The sequence below is a fragment of the Hemicordylus capensis genome, chromosome 2 (genome assembly GCF_027244095.1).
Source record: "Hemicordylus capensis ecotype Gifberg chromosome 2, rHemCap1.1.pri, whole genome shotgun sequence".
Classification (NCBI taxonomy): domain Eukaryota; kingdom Metazoa; phylum Chordata; class Lepidosauria; order Squamata; family Cordylidae; genus Hemicordylus; species Hemicordylus capensis.
In genome coordinates this window covers 427,495,543-427,517,449 of record NC_069658.1, presented here as the reverse complement: position 1 = coordinate 427,517,449, position 21,907 = coordinate 427,495,543, and the positions used below count along the sequence as shown (strand labels likewise).

Genomic DNA, 21,907 nt, shown 5'->3' with positions numbered 1-21,907 from the left:
TCTGACCCCACCCACTCTTAATTTGAAGGGAAATTGGCATTTTTTCCCTAATACCTAACCTATAAAAAGCTACATCACAACGGGAGAGGACTTACAAAAACAAAACGCTCGCATTCTGTTGGTCGGTACTATTTTTTTTAAAGGTTGATTTTTTTCCAGGTAAAAGAGGTTATTAGAAAGCGTGGCCACCAGCCATGGGGAGAAAAGGGAGAAAAATCGAGTGTTTGGGGTATAGAAGATTGGCGACACTTCCAGCTCTTGCTCAGGAGTAGTCCTTTATTTTATGTGGGAAAGGGAAAATAATTCTGCCTAGGGTGACTTTGTGCTGGATGTCCGAAAATGTGGTGGAAAGAATTTGCAATGTGCAACTGGGTTTTATTAGGGATGTGCATTTCGTTTCGGGCACAGATCGTTCTGTGCCCGAAACAACGAATTTCGGGTGATTCGGAGCCGATCCGAATCACCCCTGCGCACCTCCGAAAATTTCTGTGCCCGATCCGAATCACCCCGATTTCGTGAAAAAAAATTTGGGTGATTCGGACCTCCGTGGGCATGTCTGCAGCCTCCATTTTGTGGCTGCAGAATTGCCTTCTTCTTCCCCCTCCATTTTAATTCTGACAGCTCTTTGAATTTCCCGCCTTTTTTCTCCATTGACTTCAATGCAGAAAAATTTTCCCATTCACCTCCATTGAAAATAAAAGTTCCTACCTGCAGAGGAAAATGACCAAATAAGGTTTGGATAGTAAATCACACCCTCCCATTGGCCAGGTACAGGTGGAGGTAGGGTCAAGGGTGGGGGTGATTTTTGGAGGGCTTTGCAGGAGGGTATTTAAGGGGCCACCAGTAGCCATTTTCTTCCTTTCTGCTGCCTTGCGTGGGAGAAGAGACACAAGAGAGAGATCTGCTGCCTTGCTTAGTAAGTCTTGCCTCCATTTTGATTTTGGATTTTTGTGGGTGCTGTTTTTCTGCATTGACGCCAGTGCTCTGCCTTGTTGGTTGGTTTTCTGCTTTATTTAAGCAATTTTTAAAATAAAGAGAGAAGAGGGTGGAAATTTTTTTTAAAGAAACCTCTGCCTTGCAGAGGTTTCCCACTGCTCATTTTTAAATCCTTGTTGGGGCTAGAAGAGGGGGAGAATTTTTTTTTTCTAAGGAAACCTCTTCCTTGCAGGGGCAAACCACTTTTCAATTTTTAATCCATTTTTGGATTAAAAGAGGGTGAGATTTTTTTAAAAAAAAAGAAACCTCTGCCTTGCAGAGGCAAACCCTCTGCTCATTTTTTAATCCTTGTTGGGGCTAGAAGAGGGGGAGATTATTTTTAAGGAAAGGATTGGAAGGAAACCTCTTCCTTGCAGAGCAAACCTCCTCTTCCCATTTTTTAAAATCCTTTTCTGGATTAAAAGAGGGTGAGATTTATTTATTTTTTTAAAGAAACCTCTGCCTTGCAGAGGCAAACCCTCTGCTCATTTTTTAATCCTTGTTGGGGCTAGAAGAGGGGGAGATTTTTTTTAAGGAAAGGATTGGAAGGAAACCTCTTCCTTGCAGAGCAAACCTCCTCTTCCCATTTTTTTAAATCCTTTTTTGTGAAGAGAAGAAGAGGAATAGATTTTAGATTTTTTTTTAAACATCTGACTGCCTGCAAGCATTGCCAGCCTGCAGCCCTTGGTGGGAAAGGAGGGTGTTTTTTCTCCTTTTGAATCCCCCCACCCTATTTTTTGCCAAACCACTTTTTTGGGCAATTTTTTTCTGCGGAGAGTCACTGCTGCCTGTGCCTCCTGCCTGCCTGCCTGCCTGCACTCCAGGCCCACCTGTGTGACCAGCCACCAGACCAGACCCTCAGAGGTGGACGCCAGAGACCCGGCGTTGGAGAAGCCTACACCTGAGTGAGATTGGCCCAGCCATTTTATATTTTACACACGCACACAACACACAGACACACGCACGTCACGCACGGCGTTCTAATCTGTAGTGTTCCATTCTTTAACTGTGCGCTTGGGGTTTATTAATTTTTCCCTGTTTTTAGGTTTTTGGGGTTTTCACTTTTCTCTATAAGTGTTGTGTGATAGTTGTTGTAAGATTGGGTTTTAAATAAATAGTGTTTTAAATAAATAGGGTTTCAAGGTGTTGTGATAGTTGTAAGATTGGGTTTTAAATAAATAGTGTTTCAAATAAATAGGGTATTAAAGTGTTGTGATAGTTGTAAGATTGGGTTTTAAATAGTGTTTTAAATAAATAGGGTTCTAAATAACTAGGGATTGTGTGTAACCTTCCCCGGTAGCTAGCTATTAGGAGGAGGTCCAACTGTAGAGTAGCAGTAGACTGTAAGAGTGGCCTGGCCTAGTAGTGCTGCAACTTTATATTTCTGTTGCTGCTTTTGTGTATTTTGCAGAAATATTTTTTAAGGGCCTAGTCTGCCCACAGTTACTTTTCCATCTTGTTTGCCTGTGTAATTGACACAGAGATAATTTTTTGAAACATTTTTGTAACTGTGTGCTACTTTCAGACCACAGAGAGAGTAACTTTCCCCTGTGGTGGAGTGCGTTCGATACAACTACCCCTTCTTCACATTCTGAAATTTTTAAAAAAGTTTTAAAAAGCAATGGTTGGGAGGACAGCAGGAAAAGGGAGGGCGCAAGTAAGTGGGAGGCTTGTCTTCCCTACAGCTGGTCGTGGCAGGGGGCGGCAAGAGGGGCCTACTCCCCAAGTCACCCCCGGCCCTGCTTCGGCGTGCAGGCTTGACTTCTTCTTGGGTCAGCCTGGCCCTATGCCAGGGCCTGCGTCCAGGCAGGATTTGGGGGGGGGGGCCTCCCAGATTGCCAGGGAAGAAGATCTTCCTGTGGCAGCTGAGGAGGTGGTGCTGGTGGAGGAGGTTGGCAGTCCAGCCAGATCCACCTTGCGGACCCCCCAAACGGTCACTATGGGGGTTGGTGGGGGGCTCAGTCTGGCATCTGAGGGGGCTCAGGAGGAGGGAAGATCTTCTCCTGCCCCTGGGCCTTCCCATGCCAGCGCTGAGGGCATTGGTGGTGGTATGCCCGAGAAGGAACCAGCAAAAGTTCCACCAACAAAGCGACCTCGTGTCGCTGGGGAGTCTGGCAGTGTGGTCTGGGATCACTTTGAGCTTAGCCCTGGTGATCCCACCCATGCTGTGTGCACCCACTGCAAGGCACTGGTCAGCAGAGGCAAGGACCCTATGCACTTCACAACCTCGGGGCTGTGGTCGCACATGCGTCGGCGGCACCCAGGTGTGGAGACCTCTGCTGGCACTGGCAGTAGGCCCGGTGCCTCACCTGGTAGCAGAAGCAGTAGTAGTGGCAGCAGTAGCAAGCGGCCAGCGGCTCCTGCCCACAGGCAGGAAAAGCTGACCGATCATCAGTGGGTGCAATCTCTTGGGAAGCGGTCTGATCGTCCAAAGCCTCATCTCGTGACTCGGGCCATTGGTGAGATGATCGCTCTTGATGACCAGCCGTTCTCCATTGTCGACAATGTCGGCTTCCGGCGTCTGCTCCAGCTGCTTTCTCCGGAGTACAAGATCCCCTCAAGGACCACTTTCAGCAGGAGGGTGGTCCCCTCCCTGTACCGTGCGTGCAGGGGGGCCGTGTTGGCCAAGCTGCGTGCAGCTGGGCCAAACACCAGTGTGCATTTCACTGCGGATATCTGGACTAGCCGCAGTGGGCTGCACACTGCCTTCATGTCCCTGACAGCCCATTGGTGGGGGCATGGGGGTGAGGGGACATCTGGCGCTGCTGGTGCTGTATCCAGCTCCTCCCATGCATGCACGCCTTCTTGGGCAGTGTTGCATGTGGAGGCGATGGACACAGACCACACTTCAGATGAGTTGGCTGCCGTCATGGAGCGGCAGGTGGGGGCGTGGCTGGCCGGGGAGCCAACCCTCCGCCGGGGCTTCATGGTGACGGACAACGCAGCCAACATCACCAAGGCTGCTAGGCGGGTTTACGGTGTGAACATCGCTTGCGCTGCGCACACCTTGAACCTCGTAGTGAAGGGTGCGCTTGGCCTCAAGGAGGCGCCGAAGAAGGCCAAGGAGCACCAGCGTGTTCGGGGCTCTTCCAGTAGTTTAGGTCAGGATCCTGCTGCTCCCGTGGCCGCCCTGGTGGAGCGTTGCCGCCAGGTAGCGGGCCACTTCCACCGGAGTGAAAAGGCAAGGCGCCAGCTCAAGGCCAGACAGATCGAGCTGGGCCTGCCCGAACACCAAATCCCCCAGGATGTTCCTACCCGGTGGAACTCCACCTTTCTCTTGCTCCGGCGCATGCATGAGCAAGAGGGAGCACTCAACAGCCTGGGGACGCGTGGTTGCTTGGATCTGTGCAAGTCTCTCTATGATGACTGGCCGGTGATCCGCGAGCTGGTCTTAGTACTAGAGCCGTTCTATTCTGCAACGAACGACTTGTGTACTCAGACCGCCACGCTGAGCCTGGCTTTGCCCACTGCTATTCTCCTGGAGAAGGCAATGAGCGATCTCCAGACCACTCTGACCACTGGGGTTGCGATTGCCCTGGCAGGTCGGTTGAGGACTGGGGTAGTTGAGCGGCTCAAGACACCATGGGCCGCATCTGCATGGCATGTCCTGGCATGCATTTGTGACCCAAGGATGAAGGGCAGCGCTGTGCCTCCTGGCGAGCTGCCCAGGTGGAGGGGCCTCCTGGTCGAACACGTGAAGCGTGAAGAGGAAAGGAGGCTAGGGATAGGTGCAGCAGACGACCAGGAGGAGGGGTCTTGGTCGCAGGCTGGCACTGCGCATCCCACCCCCAGCAGCAGCAGCAGCAGCAGCACTGCCACCACCCCCACTTCTTCCCAGTCCAGCGGCGTGGTTTCTCCGGCACTGGGACCAGCAGAGCAGCCAGTGCGACCTCGAACCACCACCCGGTGGCTCAGGGGCTATGCTAGTCTCATGCCTGGGAGACGGGAGGAGCCTGTCCCTCGCCCCAGCGGTGCTGAGCAGACTGTTCTGCAGTACCTGGAGGAGGCGACGGAAGACGAGGAGAGTGAGCCGTTCCCCTTTTGGGCAACGCGTCGCAAAGTCTGGCCGGACTTGGCATCCGTTGCTGTCCGGTTTCTCTCTTGCCCGCCAACCAGCGTCTCGAGCGAGAGGTTGTTCTCCATGGCCGGGGACGTGGTGACTCCTCTGCGCTCACGCCTGGATGCTGATTTGGTAGAGCAGCTCGTCTTCTTGAAGGCCAACCTCCCCCTGCTGGGCTACCCCGAACTGGCCGTGGAGGGCGAGTGACTCGCGTCACCCCCCCTATGTAGCGCCTCCCACGCCACGGCAGTTCATCCCGGCCAGAAGATGTGTCACAGTCCATCCCTCTAAGCCCACCCTGCCACTAAAACATGCCCCGTGCTGCTGGCACATCCAGACACGCATGCATACACAGGCACCGCTGCACTGTCAGCCTGGGATGGTGGACTGCCAGGTGAGTGCTCCCAGCATGAGGGAGGGGTTACCACAGATGTGGCAGAGAGAGACGACAACTCCCATTTCCCACTGTCCTGATGGCTGGCCACCATCAAGACTAGGGACAATGGGAGCTGTAGTCGCTGTCTCTGCAGAAGAAATCTGTGGTGGGCCCCCCCCTGATGCTGGGAGCACCCACTTGCCCAGTGCTGAAGGCTGGGCCGTAGGGCAGCGCACCATCCATCCACAACCTCAGAGACAGGCTGCTGCGTGTGCGTGTGTGGGGGGCACAGTCAGGATTGGAAGGGACATCCCTGGGGGAGAGTAGTGGCTCTGTGCAATGGGCCTGTGCCTCCTGGCGAGGGGGGCACACACACACTGTCACTGAGTGGGCTTGCCGCTAATTGCTAGCCTGCTTGCCTGCTAAAACTGTCATCATTGCTTCCTCCCATGAACAATTGCATTGAAGCTGTAATCTAAAAAAGGTCTGTCTGCTGCTTTTCTCAATGCGATGTAATTATTTCTGATTTCGGCTTGCTTGTCAGGTGATGTCTAGTTTACTTCTTTCTTCATGCTCTCCTCTGTTCAAATCCAAATATGTGGTTTGCCTTGGTCTACTGAGCTATTAGGTTGTCGCCACCGCCGCTGAGTGAGATGGTCTGCTCTGCTGCTGCCTGCTTTTTCTGGCCACAATGGGAGTAGTACTACTGCTGTGCCTGAAGCGGCACACACACACACACATGCACCCACCCTCCCCTCCCCTCCCCCCGAAAAGCTGTGTTGCCAATGATGAGCTTGATGCTGGTGCAGCCCTCACACAAATGTCTGTCTCACGCAGACAGAGAGAGCACACATTGCAACCTGAGGCGACACAGCCCTTTTCAGCCCTAACCCTCTTGCAGAGAGTGAGTGACTTGAGCAGCAAACCCGCACAGTGCACACACACAGGGGAATAAAGGCATCTTCTAGACTCCGAACTAGTGGTAATGTCATATCATGTGATTGCACAGTCTTTCTGCCCAGTATCTGCGGCATGCATTGGGATGCAATCCGAAAAAGCCTGCAAAAATTCTAGCTTGCTTTGTTGCAGAGACCTCTTCGTGGTATGTGGTGTTGTTGTGTGATGTGGTGTGGAGTGGTGTGTCCGTGTGGGGCCCGGTAAAGGACAGGACAGGTGCAATTCACTGTGCCTGTGCATGTGTGTGGGGAGATGCATCATTGCATTATGTTTCCAAATGAAGATCGGGTCATGTTTGCGAGTTGATTGACAGCATTTTATTTGAAGATTGTGCTTGCCGATACATAGATGCGACGATCTCATGCCACAGAGTCAGACAGGAAAAGAAATGTCCAGAGACACGTGCGTGCTGCCATTCTCTTCTTATCTGCCATCATCATCCGTTACTCTTCAAAGCTGTGTGGGCGAGGAGGGGGCAACAACAACATGCCAAGACTTGCTGCTCCACTTGCGGAGTGTTGTTGTCTTGCGTGCGTCCTATGTGTGTTCCCTCCTGGCTGTGCCTGTCTGTTGACTGTAGTGGGCGAAAGAAGTTTGGATGAGGTGAGGTTCAGGGCAGGGCACTGTTGCTGGACTTAGAGTGGGATATGGGGCAGCAGAGTGGGGTGGGGTGGGGTGGTAGTGCCTAATGGGTGTAGGCTGCCACCCCAATTTCAGGGGGGTGGGAGGGACAGAGGGCTGATTTTTGGTGAATTACTGAAGTTTTTGTGTCTTTGGGGCAGATGGGGGGGACAGAAAGTGGATCTGCCCCAAAAGAGTGGGGTGGGGTGGTAGTGCCTAATGGGTGTAGGCTGCCACCCCAATTTCAGGGGGGTGGGAGGGACAGAGGGCTGATTTTTGGTGAATTACTGAAGTTTTTGTGTCTTTGGGGCAGATGGGGGGGACAGAAAGTGGATCTGCCCCAAAAGAGTGGGGTGGGGTGGTAGTGCCTAATGGGTGTAGGCTGCCACCCCAATTTCAGGGGGGTGGGACAGAGGGCTGATTTTTTGTGAATTTCTGAGGGTTTTGTGTCTTTGGGGCAGATGGGGGGGCAGAAAGTGTATCTGCCCCAAAAGAGTGGGGTGGGGTGGTAGTGCCTAATGGGTGTAGGCTGCCACCCCAATTTCAGGGGGGTGGGATAGAGGGCTGATTTTTTGTGAATTTCTGAGGGTTTTCTTGGGTGCAGCAGAGCAGAGTGCTAGATTGATTCATTCCCATACTCGTCATAGTAATTAAGGAGAAAGTGAGAGAAAGCGAGAGTGTTAGGGTCATCTAGAGTTGAGAGTACTATATGCTGCATGAATGAATGAATCAATCACTCACTCTGCTGCACCCAAGAAAATCCTCAGAAATTCACAAAAAATCAGCACTCTGTCCCACCCCCCTGAAATTGGGGTGGCAGCCTAAACCCATTGGGCACTACCACCCCACCCCACTCTTTTGGGGCAGATACACTTTCTGCCCCCCCATCTGCCCCAAAGACACAAAAACTTAAGAAATTCACAAAAAATCAGCCCTCTGTCCCACCCCCCTGAAATTGGGGTGGCAGCCTACACCCATTAGGCACTACCACCCCACCCCACTCTTTTGGGGCAGATACGCTTTCTGCCCCCAATCTGCCCCAAAGACACAAAAACTTCAAAAAATCACAAAAAATCAGCCCTTTGTCCCATCCCCCTGAAATTTGGGTGGTAGCCTACACCCATTAGGCACTACCACCCCACCCCACTCTTTTGGCTCCAGAGTCCTTTTTGCTGATCCGAATCGATTCGGATTCGGATTCGGATTAAATCCGAATCCGAAACGAATCGGGGGTGATTCGGGTCAGCAAAATTCGGACACAGAACAGAACAAAGGTGATTCGGCTCGGGTCCCGAGCCGAATCACCGAAAACCCGAAATGCACACCCCTAGGTTTTATGCATGCTTACTTGGAAGTAAGTTCTATCAAGTTTAGTAGGGCTTACTCTCAAGTAAATGTGCATAAGACTGTGGAGGGGGCAGGATGCCGGGCTTCCCTTTCTTCTCCCTGTGCTGCTCTGCTCAGTCTGGTCTGCTGAGCTCTGTGCTCTCAAGAAGTGGGGGGAGGGTGCCAGCCAAGGCTCCCTTCCCTTTCAGGTTTCCCTTCCATTCCTTCTCCCTGTTCTGCTTCCATCAGAGGTGGGGGCGCGGTGGAGCAGCAACTGTTTTGTGCAAGAAACTTCTCCCCCCACCCCCATCTCTTCTTCCATTGCACTGCTTGATTTCACTCCTTTCCTGGAGGAATTGTCTCTCTCTGCATTGGAGGTTCTTCAGACACGTGTGCTTTGTAATGGGGCTGGTGGTGGTATGTGTAAATGGGCTGCTTGCAGATGCAGATCTCTTCCTATCCCTCCTCCCTTCCCTTTCCCCCAGTTTGGTTGAGATTTGTCGCTTTGAAATGAAATGAAAGGGTGTGCATCCTTTGGGCAGATGGGAAACACACAGTGTCTTGTCTTTTCTGCTTGCAAAATCCCTCCACCCTTAGGAGAGTGAGTTGGTGCCAGTGTGCATTTTTGCACATGTGTGAGAGAGGGAGCTATTTAGGGACAAATATCTCCCCTGGGGTTGGAAAAGAAAGAAAGAAGGACTCCCGTGCTGCTGCCGAGGTTAGAGTTAGGGTGTGTGTGTGTGTGTGTGTGTGTGTGTGTGTGTGTGTGTGTGTGTGTGTGTGTGTGTGTTCTTCCTCCTACCCCACATGCTTGAATTGCTCTCTGTGTGTGAAATTTCTCTCAGTGTGCTCTCTCTCTCTCTCTCTCTCTCTCTCTCTCAGATTTCCTTCCCCCTATGCTTGAGTTGCTCTTTGTGTGTGTGTTCTTCCTCCTAACCCACATGCTTGAATTGTTCTCTGTATGTGAGATTTTTCTGTGTGTGTGCAGTTTCTCTCTCTCTTAGATTTCCTTCCCACTATGCTTGAGTTGCTCTCTCTGTGTGTGTGTTTTTTTTTCTTCTTCTTCCTACCCCACATGCTTGAATTGCTGTGTGTGAGAGAGATTTCTCTCAGTGTGTGTGTGTGGTTTCTCTCTCTCTCTCTCTCTCTCTCTCTCTCTCAGATTTCCTTCTACCTATGCTTGAGTTGCAGTGTGTGTGCGTTCGTCCTCCTACCCCACATGCTTGAATTGCTCTCTGTGTGAGAGATTTATCTCAGTGTGTGTGGTTTCTCTCTCTCTCTTTCTTTCAGTTATCTGAAAGATGGGTGTCAGATGTTTGGACAGGAGTGCAATTTCAGTGCTTGCCCTAGGCGCTATTTTCCCTAGATATGCCCCTGCCCACTGCTTCTGACCACATTCTTCCATTGGGGTTTCCTATTCATAATTCAGTGTGTATTGTGATGTCAAGCTGGTCAATGTCCAGACTCCATTCTTCCCTCCCGCCTTTTTCCAATTTGGGGTACTGGTGTTACATTGGTGGTGAGCACAGGCACAAAACGCAATTTGGAAGCAACAGTATGCTACATTAAGTTCTTGTCTATGAAGAGACAACTGACTTCCAACTCTGGTTGTGTCTTTCTATGGATTGTCTGGAAGTGAAATTCACCATCTATCTTTCCCTGATACCTGAAGCATGCATTTGCAAAAATATATGGGTGGCTGTGTAGGAGTGTGCATGCTTGGGACATCAACATAGATTACTTCACATATGGCGTATATACAGACCAGGGTTCTATATCATTTAATTACCCATCTCCTTGTTGCAAGCAAAACTTTCCTCTTTAAATTATCTGTGACAAGACTTGGATGATTATTTTGCCTTGTATTACAATCAGTAACTTTCAGATTATGCCATGGTTTTAAGAGCTGTTTCTCTATCAATTTTAATCTGTTGAGTTGCGCAGCAAAGGACAATTATTTCTTAATTAATTGAGTAATTTGGTAATTACCAAAATATCTTACTTGCCTCGTAGGATCTCAAAAGAAGATAATGCTTAATGAAAGTTGAGGTATAGTTATTTGAGGTATAGTTATTGAGGTATAGTTATTGAGGTATAGTTATACTTCTTCCCTCTTTCTCTTTGGTGTAAATTTGGAGAGAGATGTTAACAGTGATAGTGATTAGGCTTGTGCATTTTGATTCGGGTACAAAAACATTTTGTGCCTGAAAATGGCAATTTCGGAGGTTTTGTAACCAAAACAAAATCAAGAGTTAAAAAACAGAGATTTTTATTTCCAAATTGAAATAACTGTGTTTCGGAGAGAATGCTTTGTTCTTTGGAAAAGCGTTGCAATTGAAATTGACTTCTCTGACTCTCTCCACTCCAGCTGAGGCACTGAGTGATTAGCAGAAGATAAAATATGCAAAAAGCTGTTGAGCATGAATAGTTTAGTTAAGAGTTGTACTCAGTGTGATTGAAATGCAAACTGACCTTGCAAAGGAATTTGGAAGACAGCATTTTGAGACAGAAATACCCAAATATCTTTGGGAGCTCAATGCAATTCCAAAGCTCTTGTTAAAAGCCACAGTATAAATTGTGTGGAGAAGCTTTTCAAGAAGCTGGTTAGGAAAGTTTTGAAATTACACAGGTGTTTCTTTCCAAAGGTTTAGAAGGAATCTCTTGACTTGTTCAGGGCTCTTTTGAAGAGCTATTTTGTTTTTCTTCTGATTTTTATGAGTTATAGTGGTGTCTAAGTTTTGATGCCCAAGTTGAGCAGTCTAATGTAATTTAGGCCACAATGTAATTTGGTGGAACATGATGTCTAAGCCAGTGGTTCACAACTTTTGCCATTGCAGGGTCAGGTCATCCACATGGGACTACAGGAGACAAAAGGAGGGGGGTGGGGAATACCCCTGTCAATCTATTGACATCTGCAGGAATCTTAGTTGTTTCTCTCTTTCTTGTAACCATGATCCATGGTTTTGCACTTTCTTAAATGCAGTGATGATAAATCTCAACAATTCTGAACAGTAGGCTGATTTGTTTGGGCTATGGCTCACTCCAGTTCAGTTAAATGAACATTTGAAGCTGTTCCGTAGTATCAAGGCAGTTCATTGGTCTATCTTGCTAACTCAAGTGACCTGTGGTCACTGTTCCATGGGGAGGGAGTGGTTTTATTGCAAGATTGCTTGAATCCACAAATAGGTTGTGCTGCTGTTCTAGTGCCACAGGGACAGGCTCACACACGCTGCAAAATTCTCAAATAACTGTGCCAAAAAATTGTTGTTCATCATTCTCTTCACTCTTTCAACTTGTTTATGTGGGGCTTCAGGGGCAAAACAGTGGGTTGGGTGGCAGTGCCCCAAGGGTGGTGCACCCAGATTCCAAATAGGGCAAAGGGCTGATTTCTTAGGAATCTTTGAGGTTTACAGCAGCAGGGGGAAAGATGAAAGCATTTTTCCTATACATGCTTTTTATCATAATCTGCTTCGCCTTCTTTCATGTAAAGCCCCATCTCCAACCATTCAGTCACCACCTGTGCTTCTTTAGCAGGATGCATCATGAGGGCAACCAAATCAGTCTGCCTTCCAAACACTGGCCACCTTCAGATGTAATGTGGAACCGCAGGTACAATGGACCCACAGTTCCGCACCCCTCCCCATGTGCTCCCATCCGCCTTCGGACGTAATTGTGAGCTCCATCTCTGCAGTCTCTCTGACTGCAGAGAGAAGGGGGAACTGGCTGATGGGGCTTCTTGCTTTAATGAAGGACAGAGCCATCAGCCAAAAGCAGCCCTAGCAAGGGAGATTCCTCCCACAAGTCCAGTTGCAGAAGGAGGAGACTGCAGTGCCGGCATTCAGATGTAATGCTGGCACCATGGAACCAGAGGTCCAGGCAACAGAACTTACTACAAACTGAAGGTACAAAAGACAGTTCAGGGAGGGAAACCATGGATCTATTTCTTTACAGAACTGTGGTTGCCCGCATTTAGACATACAGTTTATGAAACTGGAGGTCTCATCACCTCCAGGTTTCATGTTATGTGCGAATGTCGCCAGTGACATAGCTAGTTTATTCCAGAGCCTGGACTTCATGTCTTACGGGGCAATTGTGAGAGCCATTTTCTCTCCTCACCACCATTTGCTTCCCTGTGCCTCCTCAAGTGCTGCCTAGCCTGCCCTGCACAGTCCATGCCTGCAGCTGTGGCCACCTGTAGCAGCCTTCTAAAAGCCCCAATAGGGGATTGCTAAATGTTCAAAATTTAAATATTAATGAGCAAAGGGCTAATAAGCATGCTCACCTTTGTTTCTGGAAGGTGGGCGGTGCTTGTACCACCCTGAGAACTAGTCCGATAAGGATAAGGCTGATGGACTGCTTAGGCAGCCAACAGAATGGCCAGAGGGGGAAGACTTTTTGATTCATGGTGTCAATTGAAGACAATCATCTGGAGTGCACCAAAGTCCGGAGTGCTCTGGACGGGCCAGCTCAGGGAGGCAGCTATGGGCTGATCCAAAAGGTAATTGCATTTTAACTTGACAAAGATACTACTACACGCCTGCTGCTTCCTCCCCCACCAGGTCCGTCTGGAGCGCTCCAAAGTCTGGAGAGCTCTGGACGGCCCGGCTGGGAGAGGCAGCAGCAGGCTGTTCTCCAGGCAGCATATTTGCTCCACCGCCCACTGCTTCCTCCCCCGCCAGGCTATTGTGACCCATGCAGAGGAGAAGAGAGCAGGGAGAGAGTGACTGCTAATAAAAGGAGCAAAAACTAAAACAAACATTCTCTTTGATAGGTTTCCTAAATTGCTCCCCTTTCCCCACTTAAATCCCACAAAATCAGCCAAACTCCATGTATTCAGCTTTGATTGCTATACAAGATGTGCTCCAGGCTTGAGAAAAGGTCTGGCTCTTGCTACTCCTTCTTTCTCTCTCTCCTTTTCCAAAAATCATGTTGCCTCCAAGCTGGAGTGGTCAGCCATAGCAAACACATTTCAGTGCAGTCCTCTCCTTGCATTTTGGGTTTATCTTCTTGTTTCCTTCCCTGCCCACCCACCCCACATGGCCTGTACTGTCATCTTGCCTTGGATAGTGTTACCAAGTCTTGTCTGTCAGCTATTAGCAATAACTTCCCTTTTGACTAAACACCCACTTGGGTTCAAAGAACAGAAAAGCTACCTTTGGAACTATTTGGTCAGAATAAGTAGTGAAAACTTCTATGGTAAAATGGGCTCAGGACTTTGGTTATAATATTGACTTGGAGAAATGGGGAAAGCTATGGATAAAAGACATGAAATATACTGCCTGTTCTAGTTTAAAGGAAAATAATCTCAAGATGATGTACAGATGGCACTTAACTCCCAAGAAGTTGGCCTTAATCTACAAGAACATGTCAAATGTTGGAAGTATAAAAAAGAGGAGGGTTCCTATATACATTTACGGTGGACTTGTAAAAAGTCTAAAGGCTATTGGAATTTAATTTATAATGAGCTCAAAAAAGTGTTTAAAATGACTTTTCCCAAGAGCCAAGAAACAATACTATTAGGTATTGACAACAATGCATTGCCGAGGAAATAATGGGTCCTCTTTGTGTATCTGACAGCAGCAGCAAGACTGACATTTGCTCACAAATGGAAAGACAGTCATTGCCCGAGTAAAGAGGATTGGATACTTAAAGTATTAGAATTGGCAGAAATGGCAAAATTAACAGCATTATTAAGAAATAAACTTGAAGTATTTAAAAGGGATTGGGACCCTCTTCTTGTTTATCTAAAAACACATTATAAAATGGATTTTTATCAGGCCTTCGAGGGGTAATAACAAATGCTTTAAAAATGTCCCAGAGTTGATTTCTGTATGATTTATCGGGGGGAGAATGATGAAACTACAGGCAAGACCTGGATATTGTTACTGACACTTGTTTCAATGATGAGATGGAAGTCCTTATGTGCTCTTTCTCCTTTTTCTGTTTGTATGTTTGTTTGTTTGTTTGTTTTATTTGTGCTTTCCTTTTTGTGTTGTGGAAAAATGGAATAATTTTTTTTTTAATTGGAAAAAGTTGGAAATGTAGTCAGGAGGTCCTGGAAGCCAAATTTAGGCTGATCAGTAGCATATTGGAGTCCAGGACCCTCAAGTGACAAGTGATGATGTTCTAAACTGCCTGGAAAAACTGAAAACTAGCAAATCACCAGGGCCGGGTGGCATCCATCCTCAAAGATGATGGATCATAAAGGATGGATTCCTTCAAGAATCCTCAAAGAACTCAAATGTGAAATTGCCGACCTCCTTGCTAAAATATATAACTTATCCCTACAATCAGGCTCTGTACCAGAGGACTGGACAGTAGTCAATGTAACACTGATGTTCATAAAGAGATCGGGGGTGATCTGGGAAATTACAGGCCGGTTAGCTTAACATCCATTGCCGGAAAATTGATGGAAGGCATCCTCAAGGATAAAATTGTAAAGCACATAGAAGAACAGGCCCTGCTGGCAGGGAACCAGCATGGCTTCTGCAAAGAAAAATCGTGCCTCACAAACCTTTTGGAGTTCTTTGAGAGTGTCAAGTGATCCAGTTGACATAGTATACCTGGAATTCCAAAAAGCGTTTGACAAAGTTCCTCATCAAAGACTCCTGAGAAAACTTAGCAGTCACGGCATAAGGGAACAAGTACATGTGTGGATTGCTAAATGGTTGAAAGACAGGAAACAGAGGGTAGGTATAAATGGAGAGTTTTCACAATGGAGGGAAGTAAGAAGTGGAGTCCCCCAGGGATCTATACTGGGACCGGTGCTTTTTAATTTATTCATAAATGATCTAGAGCTAGGGGTAAGCAGCAAGGTGGCCAAATTTGCAGATGATACCAAACTCTTTTGGGTAGTGAAATCCAAAAGAGATTGTGAGGAGCTCCAAAATGATCTCTCCAAACTGGGGAAGAGGGTGGCAAAATGGCAAATGTGGTTCAATGTTGGCAAGTGTAAAGTGATGCACATTGGGACAAAAAAACCCAACTTCAAGTATATGTTGATGGGAACTGAACTGACGGTGACTGACCAGGAGAGGGATCCATCCTGGGGTCATGGTGGACAGCTCATTGAAAGTGTCGACTCAATGTGCGGCAGCTGTGGAAAAGGCCAATTCAATGCTAGGGATCATTAGAAAGGGGATTGGAAACAAAACTGCTAATATTATAATGCCCTTATACAAAACTATGGTGCGACCACACTTGGAGTACTGCGTACAATTCTGGTCACCACATCTTAAAAAGGACATTGTTGAACTGGAGAAGGTACAGAAGAGGGCAACCAAGATGATCAGGGGCCTATAGCTCTTTTCTTATGAGGCAAGACTACAACACCTGGGGCTTTTTAGTTTAGAAAAAAGACTACTGCGAGGAGACATAATAGAGGTCTATAAAATCATGCATGGTGTGGAGAAAGTGGAGAGAGAAAAATTATTTTCCCTCTCAAATAACACTAGAACCAGGGGTCACTCCATGAAATTGATTGCCAGGAGGTCTAGGACCAACAAACAGAAGTACTTTTTCACACAACGCGTGATCCACTTATGGAACTCTCTGCCACAGGATGTGGTGACAGCCAATAACCTGGATGGCTTTAAGATGGGTTTGGATGACTTCATGGATGAGAGGTCTATCAATGGCTACTAGTCGGAGGGCTGTGGGCCACCTCCAGCCTCAAAGGCAGGATGCCTCTTAGTACCAGTTGCAGTGGAGTAACAGCAGGAGAGAAGGCACGCCCTCAACTCCCGTCTGTGGCTTTCAGTGGCATCTGGTGGGCCACTGTGTGAAACAGGATGCTGGACTATATGGACCTTGGGCCTGATCCAGCAGGGCTGTTCTTATGACATCATACATTAGCTCTGATTTTGATGAGCAACAGTCTCCAATCACTGCCATCTAGAATCTGTCTAAAAAGTAGGAGCGGAGCCACTGAAAAACAATGCCTCCCACCCCCAACACTCTCAGATGTTCCAGAAGGATACCATGGTTGACAGTATTGAAAGCCTCCGAGAGGTCCAAAAGGACCAACAGAGTCACACTTCCTCTGTCAATTCCCAATTGGAGATCATCCATCTGGCCAACCAAGGCAGTCTCCACCCCATAGCCCGCCCGAAAACCAGTTTGAAATGGGTCTTGATAAATCATTTTCCTCCACGACCTTCTGAAACTGAGAGGCCACCACTCTCTCAATTACCTTGCCCAGCCATGGGAGGTTGGAGACAGGCCTATAGTTGCTCAACTCTGAGGAATCTAATCCAGGCTTCTTTAAAATAGATCTAATAATTGGCTCCTTAAGACAAGGAAACATCACCCCAAGCAGCTTGTCCACATCCTCAGGAGTCACAAACTGAAACCAATCCAGCCAAACCACATAAGAGGAGTTGCTGGACACCTCCAATTCAGACACTGCAGCAATTGTGGAGTCTTCATCTAAGTGGGCCTGAATACGAGATATTTTATCTGCAAAAAAACTCATTAAACACATCACAGCGGGAAACTGATGGCTCCAAATTAGGATGCGGGGGGCACATACTAGCCCCCTCGCAGCTCTGAACAACTCCGCTGGATGTGATCTCGCAGATGCAATATGGGCAGAAAAGAACTGCTTCTTTGCCTCACATATTTCCTGAACATAGGACCCCTGTGACCTGAGCATAGATCTTTAGATGTGCTCTATGTCATAATTTGTCGGATTCGAATTGAGTCTTTCTCCACTTGTGCTCCAGTCGCTTACCTTGCTCCTTCTTCCCCCGTAGTTCTTCTGTATACCAAGGGGCCAATTTCAAAGCAGATCTCAGGGGACGCTTAGGAACAATCATGTCTACTGCCCTGGTGAGCATGTTATTCCAGTTCTCCACCAGGGCATCAACAGGATCATTGACAAAGCAAATATTAAATCCCACCAAGATTTTTTTGAATCCTATTGGATCCAATAACCTCTTCAGGAGGACCATTCTAATAGGCCCCTCACCCCTGCAGAGGTGGAAAGTGGTTGTAAATCTAACTTTAACCAGATGGTGGTCCGTCCATGACAATGGAGGAATCAAAGGACTCCCCACCCACTGAACACCGTCCTGATCAGAGCAAAAGACCAAACCAAGTGTGTGACCTGCAATGTGCATCAGGTCCAGAGACCCCTTGGGATAGGCCCATAGTTGTCATGGCCGCTATGAACTCCTGAGCAGCTCTGGACAAGTTCGTCTCAAAATGAACATTGAAGTCTCCCAGTACCAAAAGTCTGGGAGACTCCAACACAAGTTCCATGACCATGGATGATCTCCAATTGGGAATTGACAGAGGGAGTGTGACTCTGTTGGTCTTTTTGGATCTCTCGGTGGCTTTTGATGCTATTGACCATAGTATCCTTCTGTAACGTCTGAGGGGATTCAGGGTGGGAGGCACTGCTTTGCAGTAGTTCCGCTCCTACCTCATGGGCAGATTCCAGATGATGTCACTTGGTTCAAAACAAGAGCTCCAGTTTGGAGTCCCACAAGGCTCCATACTGTCTCCAGTGCTTTTTAACATCTACATGAAACTGTTGGGTGAGCTCATCAGAGGATTTGGTATAGGGTATTATCAATATGCTGATGACACCCACATCTATTTCTCCATGTCAACATCATCGGGGAAGGCATAACCCCCGTAAATGCCTGCCTGAGACTGAATCCAGATAAGACAGAGGTACTTATTGTGCGGGGTCAAAACTCAGGAGACGATTATGATCTGCCGGTTCTAGATGGGGTCACGCTTCACCAGAAGGAACAGGTACACAATCTGGGGGTGCTTCTGGATCTGATCCTCTCCTTGGTGTCCCAGGTTGAGGTGGTGGCCAGAGGTGCCTTCTATCAGCTTCAGCTGATACGCCAGCTGTGTCAATTTCTTGAGATGAACAACCTCAAAACAGTGGTACATCTGCTGGTAACCTCTAGGCTGGATTACTGCAATGCACTCTATGTGGAGGGCTGTGTTTGTACGTAGTCTGGAAACTACAGTTGGTTCAGAACATAGCAGCCAGGTTAGTCTCCGGGTCATCTAGCAGAGACCATATTACTCCTGTGTTGAAGGAATTGCACTGACTGCCGATATGTTTCTGGGCAAAATACAAGGTGCTGGTCATCACCTATAAAGCCCTAAACAGCTTAGGCCCTCGGTATTTAAGAGAACGTCTTCTTCACCATGAGCCCCACCGCCTGCTAAGATCATCTGGAGAGGTCTGCCAGCAGCTGCAGCCAACTCATCTGGCAGCTACTCGGGAACGAGCCTTCTCCATTGCAGAAACTGGACTTTGGAATGCACTCCTTGTTGAAATAAGAGCCTCCCCACCACCACTCGGCAAAATGGACCTTGAAGTAAGGTCTGCAAAGACCTTTCTCTCTCCCACGGTCTATAAATTTTCAGCTGACAAGATTGAATACAGAAGGAAGAGCTGGTTCCCCTCGGCTTGGGGGTAGCCTGGAAGCTTTTAGGGTCTGATAAAGATCTTGGAAGTTTTTTGGGCGATCCCAGAAGGGAGAACTTGCATTTCAAGAGGTTTGCCTGCTGTAATCTGACTCACTTTCCCCCCGTCTCTTGAGCTCCTCTTTCCATCTTCATTTGACCCTTCTTAATTAAGATCTAATTAGAGACATCAACATAGACTTAATTACTCACTTCCAAACAACTTTTTTTAATACTCCCAGTGACTTTGATTCTTTGGCTTCTGGTTCTTTATCTGAATGCCTAATTGCAGTAATTCTGTAATAAAGGACCACAGTGACAGATTCATGACTATTTTATTACTTCATCCAGTCTCGTTTCACTCCCTGTGAAGGTTTGGCATTCTGCCCTCCTGTTTTTTCTTTCAAAAGCTTTGGATAGTTGCCGCTCACTGGTTGTTCTGGTTTTTCCTTTCCTTTTTGGTTTATTTCCCTGCATTAGCTTGATTATTTCTGGTTGAATATTGATTGGAGTCAGTTAGTGGGAGTCTGTGGGTCTATTTACATTTGACAAGTAAATAATTAACAGCTTTCAAGATGTAGGCAAACTGAGTCAATAGCTCCTGCAAATTTGCAGAGTAATTGGGGCTCCTTTCTGTACTTTGTTGTTTCTTTCACATTATAATATAGACTTCACCCAGACTTCAAAGGGCTCAATGCAAATACATTGAGGGATGAGGGACGGCCCCAAGCTCTGCCAATAATATGGAGGGAAATGTGTCCTATAGGGAACAAGCGATATTTGCTTCCAAAATGGGACATCCCGTATAATACAGGATTGTTGGCAACACTAGCTCTGAACCTGCAAATATATCCACCCCACCCCCCAAAAGCATGGTGATGGGGAGTGGATTTAGGTCAGGGAATCCGCACAGGGCCTGGAGTTAAACCCTTTTCATGCCTCAGAAGCAAGCCATATCCACTTCCACAGCAGTCCTTTAAAAAGGCAAGAATCATCCGGAGTTTCAGCCATCATGGAACGCCAACATCACATCATGTTGATGTCACTTGCTGGATGAGGATGAGGATGGTAATAAACAACTGTATCTGTTAGCCGCCTCATAGCAATAGCACTTACATTTATATACCGCTCTATAGCCGGAGCTCTCTAAGTGGTTTACAATGATTTAGCATATTACCCCCAACATTCTGGGTACTCATTTTACTGACCTCGGAAGGATGGAAGGCTGAGTCAGCCTTGAGCCCCTGGTCAGGATCGAACTTGTAACCTTCTGGTTACAGGGCGGCAGTTTTACCACTGTGCCACCAGGGGCTCATAACAAATTATTCTCTGGGCAGTTGGATGACACAGCATGGATGTCAGGAACTAACCTGCAATGGATTCCAGGTGTGTCTTCTGGTTTCAGTTTGGAAACAGAACAGAAGTGAGCTTCTCTTTTCTGAGTCACTCTTCTGTGCTTACAGCAGTTTGCATGTGGAAGTGGCTGCTGCTGAACTTATTCTCACTCAGCAGGCTGAAAGTAGCTCCACCCTTCCAAGCATCGAAGGTGGCATTCATAATTAAGAAGGCATTATCTTATATACCATGGGCCCAAGCCATTAAGGGCTTTATAGGTAATAGCCAGCACTTTGTATTTTGCCCGGAAACCTATTGGTAAAGAGTGTAGATCTTTTAAAATCAGAGTAATGTGGTCTATGGGACAACCCAGAGACCAATTTGGCAGCAGCATTCTGTACCAATTGCAAGATGGTGATGGGCTAACAGCCTAATCATCAAGCTCCTGCCTGTACTTGGGCATTCCTCCTCCCCAGGCATGCCATCCAATGGGATGACCCCATCTGGGGGAGGAAAAGACTACAGAAAAGTCCCAGCAGCAAGAGCCCCCCTGAGGAAGGAGGAGGGGAGATTAAGGAAGAAGAAACAGCTAAGGATTGAAAACTTCCTCCCTGCAACTGAGGCAGTGCTGGGTGACTCATTTGCTGTGAGTACCAAGAACAGATTCACAGCCCTGACCACAGAAGCCTCCAGCCCCACTGACAGGCAGACTCACCAGGAGACAGATAGCAAACAATCCACCTTAAAATCATCTCACCGGAGGGATGAGGAGGGAACCTCCTCAAGGCAAGGGGGCTGAAGCTCAATAGTCGTGCAAGCACCTCACTCTCAGTCTGACCTTGTTACCCAGCAGCTGAGCGACACATGTCTTATCTCCGCAGAAAGTTTGTTTTTAATTTTAAGGCGCCTGGACGAAATTGGGGGATGAATAGAGACTTTAACACAGGCTTTTGCCCAATTCTCAGCTAGGACCCAGCAAGGAGTTAACAACTCAGCTGATGTCAGCCCCGAGTCAGCCCTCCCTTCTTTCTTGTCATCCACCATACCGTATTGGGCTTATCCAGAGGCAGATGGATTAAGCAAGGGAAAGCTGCAAAGAACCTTGCAAGCCCATCAGATCCTTATCCACTTTCCCAGAAAGGATTCACATTTATGGGCTAACAAAAAAAAAGATACTCACCTCCCTCTCGGAACTCCTAAATCAACAAATCTTCTCTTCCGAGATGGAGCATTCTCGCTTTTTGCCAATTCAGATGGACTTCAAAAGGCTATTCTTAATGTTCAAGACAGCAAGGGTGCCAACTCAGTTATTTCACTCAGGCCAGCATTTGAGACAATTCAACATCACTTCGCATCATGTTTTTAAAGATCTCAGCTCCAGGTCACTAATTAAGGGCCCTATAAACATCAGTAGCAAAAAATCCTGAATCTTACATTAAAAATAAACTGCCCCCTCTGAACTATGACAGTGCCTCACTAACTGAAGTTCAGAAATGTTTACTCAAGGTCACATAACCAAAACAAGTTTTTTACCCAAGACAAGTCACAGCCGACTCTCTCTGCAGAGTTGGCTAACTCTCAGCCCTGCAGACAAGATGATTTGCTACAACTAAAGAGTAAACTTGATGCACTCCTGAAGAGACTGAGTCCAAAAAGACACAGAGCTGGCCACTCAGTCTCAGACCCTGAAACCAACCAGGAGATATCAATAGAAATTCAAATAAATCACCCCCTAAATCACCCCCAAAAAGACTCTTAAAAGCGGATGCAGAAGATTTTGCAACTGATTCAGAGTCTGAAACAGACCTGGAAAGTGATTGTGA

At 47.5% G+C, this 21,907-nt stretch overlaps 1 protein-coding gene across 1 annotated transcript in view; it reads right to left on the bottom strand.

The window, feature by feature from the left end:
• LOC128346238 (17-beta-hydroxysteroid dehydrogenase type 6-like) overlaps positions 1-20,250 on the bottom strand; it is a 59,855-nt gene extending 39,605 nt beyond the window's left edge. The window contains exon 1 of the mRNA XM_053299289.1: positions 20,120-20,250. The gene's annotated coding sequence lies outside the window, so the exon portion shown is untranslated. The remainder of the gene's footprint in view (positions 1-20,119) is intronic.
• Between the last annotated feature and the right edge of the window lie 1,657 nt (positions 20,251-21,907).